The sequence below is a fragment of the Palaemon carinicauda genome, chromosome 20 (genome assembly GCF_036898095.1).
Source record: "Palaemon carinicauda isolate YSFRI2023 chromosome 20, ASM3689809v2, whole genome shotgun sequence".
NCBI classification, from domain to species: domain Eukaryota; kingdom Metazoa; phylum Arthropoda; class Malacostraca; order Decapoda; family Palaemonidae; genus Palaemon; species Palaemon carinicauda.
This window is the reverse complement of record NC_090744.1, coordinates 78,416,134-78,421,133: the sequence shown is the minus strand read 5'-3', so window position 1 is coordinate 78,421,133 and position 5,000 is coordinate 78,416,134.

Below are 5,000 nucleotides of genomic sequence, written 5' to 3'. Positions count from 1 at the left end.
AACGGGAACAACCACCTCAAAAAAAAAAAAAAAAAAAAAAAAATCAAATTTTTTTAAAAGCAAAAATGCATATCAAATATAAGGAGGACGAAAACATCATCAAAGAATAATCCATGAGAATGTCACTACACACGGTGAAAAAAAAGACTAAGATTCTCGTTGAGAAACATAACACTGCATAAACACATGCCCACACATTTTTACTTTATTCAGCAATTACATTCATATGACGACAATGGACTTACTATTATCAAAAGGATTACTTTATCTTATAGAACAAATGGCCATAGGTGTACATATTCATCAGGCCCATAATCATAACATCACAAGAAAACAATTCATGTCCAACAATGAGATCATAGAGAATTTCTCTGACCCTCAGAGCTCTGTTTGTTGTAAAAGAAAACTATTCAAAAATACTATATGGAAAACGTTCCGCCTAACAAAAGATCACTGACAAATATTCCAATAGTATTACCCAATTCCTCGGAATGCGAGCAAGACAACAGACTGGCTCAGTCTTCCACCACACTAATATGTGGCATTGCCAATATGGAACAACATCCAGTGATCCTTAGAGAGAGAGAGAGAGAGAGAGAGAGAGAGAGAGAGAGAGAGAGAGAGAGAGAGAGATCTTAGACAAAACACAAACCCTCAATTTGATTTAGCGTTCATAAACGAATTTAGAATTAATTGACTCTAAGATTAAAAAGGATCTCACTTTGGCCTGAGTTTGGGCTCAGCCCTTTAAACTACTTCTTCCAAATGTGTTGTATTATAAACTTGTGCATTTTAACTGAGTTCTTTGTGTTTTAAAGTGATTTTGTACTTACTATCTCTTTTTGTGAACTTTACAATTCTTCCTGCAACAAAGTTACTGTTTTTCTTTATTTAAGATGAAAGTACTATTTCTTTTAAAAATGTTTCTCACAGTTTCGATGTACAAGTTTTAAACAACTAGTTTAGCAGCTGTTAGAATTAAGAGAGATTATTGCTAGAAACATAGAAAACATGAGGAATAAAATATTTACTAAAGAAGCAACCAATGTGGGAAACCATATGATAGTGATAATTGTCATGAAAAGACCTAAATTACCTACGGTTATTCCTTCCTTCGCCAGTATATGGCATTATCAATAACTCATCTGGCGTATATAGTTAACCTTGTGAATATATGGCATTGCTATAAGCCAAGCTCCTCCTGTCAATAGATAGCGTTGACATAAGTCAGGTAGTATGTTGGCCGGGGCACCAGCCACCCGTTGACATACTACCGCTAGAGAGCTATTGGGTCCTTCGACTGGTCAGCCTGTACTATATTGGCTCCCTCTCTCTGGTTAAGGCTCATTTTATCTTTGCCTACACATACCCGTATAGTTTGTCCTATTCTTTCACATTCTCCTCTGCCCTTATACACCTGGCAACCCTGATAACCGAACAATTCTTCGGTAATTGTCCAGTGGCTACTTTCCTCTTGGTACGGGTAAAAGAGACTCTTTACCTATGGTAAGCAGCTCTTTTTTGAGAGGGACACTTCAAATTTAAACCATCGTTCTCTAGTTTTGGATAGTGCCAAAGCCCTTGTACCGTGGCCTTCCGCTCTATTGGATTAGAGTTCTGTTGCATATGCGTACACTCGGCACGCTGTTCTATCTCATTTCTCTTTCTGCGGTTTTTTTTTTTTAAGTTTTTATAGTATATATATATATATATATATATATATATATATATATATATATATATATATATATTAAAGATCTGATTTAATGTTGTTGTTACTGTTCGTATGATATTAATGTTTATAACTCTTCTTGTAGATTTTATTTTCTTGTTTCCGTTCCTCACTTGGTTATTTCTCTCTGTTGGAGCCCTGGGCTTACTGTACTGTATATCATCTTGCTTTCCCAACGAGGATTATAGCTTAGCTTGTAATAATAATAATAATAATAATAATAATAATAATAATAATAATAATAATAATAATAATAATGTTGATAATGATAATAGAATTAATAATAAAATTGTGTTCCTTCAATCATTGAGTTTGAAGTCTGCTTTATTCCAGTCTAAATAAAAGGAACTGTGACTTAAAAAGATTTTTGTTTTGTTTTTTTTTTCTTTTTTTTATGAAGAAAGCTGCGAAAGCCTACGATTAACATTTTGATAGTATCATGAATTTATATAAAATGATATTCTTTTGTTTAAACAATGACCATCGTTTTAATATTTTGGAAATATTTGTATGTAAAATGAAGTTCGAAAAAAAATCTAAAGGAACTTGAAATATTTACCGAAGGAAGCTTTATAATGTCACCGAAGTTGAAGCAGGTTTATTTTAATTATAATAAAGATGGCATGGATTATATCTTCTACCATTTTGAGGCAATACTCAGAGGTTAGAATTATAACAAGTAATTTCTTGGCAGATTACACAGTGAATGATTATTAAACTTCGTTGATAAATAAATTACTATGATAAATTGAAAGAAGAAAATCTTAAAGGATACAAGTTAACTGTGGAAGGATACATAAAAAAAAAAAAAAATTCATTGTTAAAAATCAATAAGGTGAATGCACCTGCCCACTTACGTCTCTATTCAAAAGTTGTATAGATACAAGGATACACTTTAATTATTAACCAATCTGGTTGTTAGATTTTTTTTTCTTTTTTTTAAAGCAAAAACCTCGCAACATATAAAGATTTAAAGTTCACTAACGAATAGCAGAGGGAAGAGGTAGGGACAATACCCTAGCAAGCCGGACAATGTCCTAGAGACTGACCATATATTATAAGATCAGTGCCAAAGCCTCGTCTCCACCCAAACTGGTTCCAGGGAGGGCAAGGCAATGGCTGCTGATGCCTTAGTATACAGACCTACACGATACACGATACCTCCATCCTTAGCTCATAAGGATGGTAAAGTTGCACACACCAGATGAACTAACGAGCCTGAACTGGAGTCAAAGGTCCATCTGGCAAACACTAACCAGAGACGCTACATGATTGTTACGAGCGTACGACCAAATTTTTACCATTAACAAAGTAAGACTCAAATAGAAACTAAGGCTAATATCACAAGTATCGAGAAAAGGAGAAAAAATGAGGGCCAGAAATATTACAAACCAAAGGAGCAGTCGTAATGATCAATGTTTTGATCATGAAATTTGTTTATGGTAATAATAATAATAATAATAATAATAATAGTAATATTAATAATAATGATAATTATTATTATTATTATTATTATTATTGTTATTATTATAATAATAATAATAATAATAATAATAATAATAATAATAATAATAATTATTATTATTATTACTATTATTATTATTATTATTATTATTATTATTATTATTATTATTAGAGGAAAAAAAAAGAATAAAAAGAATAGAAAGGGAAGGAGGAGCTAAATAAAAAAGAAATGTTATAAAAACGACGAAAAAATGTATCCATTTGTTGACAAACAAATTCATATAGCGATACAAGAAAACAATGCTTTTTCTTTCCAACGTTTTGAAAAAAGCCTAATTCAATTACTTGGGGGTATTGCTCTTTTATGAATACTAATAAAAACCATTGAACAGAGTATTTCCATTCGCCTATTGTAGGGAACCAGATAGAGGACTTACTTGATTAATCGATTGTATTGTACTGGAATATATATATATATTATATATATATATATATGATAAATTTTGCATATTTAGACGTGTAAATTTTATCTAAAAACTTCTTGACTTGATTGTAATAGAGGTTCAAGAAGTTTTTAGATAAAATTTACAGTCAAAATTTAACAATTCAAACAGTCAGTAAGAAAAAGTTATTTGTCTCCTTTCTGTACTATGGTTAGGTTTCGGAGAGACTAAGAACAGAGGTTATGAGTGTTGCGGGGAAATGTTATCCCCACATAGATTTGAAATCAATTTTTACTAACAAGTTCTCAGTTGGCTCACTGTTTAAATATAAGGAGACTCTACCTACTCCCTTGTGTTCCGGTGTCATATACACTTTTCAATGTGCACTCTGTAATGAGTGCTACACTGGAAGCACATCCAGACAGCTTCAGTGTAGGATTTCGGAGCACATGCGGAGATCGGTACGAACCAATATACCGTTAAGTAAGAAACCCATTTCAGCTATTTATGACCACGCATTTAAATCTGGTCATAGCCATTTCTAAGGAAAATTTAAAAATTACGGATAGACATAGTAACGTCAGCCAGCTGAGAATCTTGGAGTCTTTATATATTTTTAAGACAAAACCCAGCTTGAATGAGGGCTTACCTGTTCAGTTACCCGTGACCCATGGATCCGTTTGGTCTGTGGGTTGCTGGTCTGGATGTGTGGTCATCATCTCCTGCGGGTGACTAGGTATATTAGTTATTAAGTCTTTTATATAGTTGTGTGTAATAAGTCTTTTTTTAAGGATTTATGTTCCTTGATTGGTTGATTTTAGAACTAGTTGATCAGTTCATGAAAGTGTATCTTCATAACTATGTACTTAGGATGATTTTATTAATTTTATTAATTTTACATATGATAATTGCAGATAGGCTGAAGATGACATAAATTATATCGAAAGCTCCCGAATAAAGAAGATGATAGTAGCATTGACTATTTTATTCCTACTTAAATTGCGATTCCCAAGAGGAACCCATCTATCAACTATATATATATATATATATATATGTATATATATATATGCATATATATACATATATATACATACATATATATATATATATGTATATATATATATATATATATATGTATACATATATATATACATATATATATACATATATATCCAGATATATATATATATATATACAAATACATATATATATATATATATATATGTATACATATATATAGATATATATATATATAAATATATATATATATATATATATACATGGCCTATATATGTATATATATGCATATATATATATATATATATTTATATATACATATATATATATATATATGTATATGT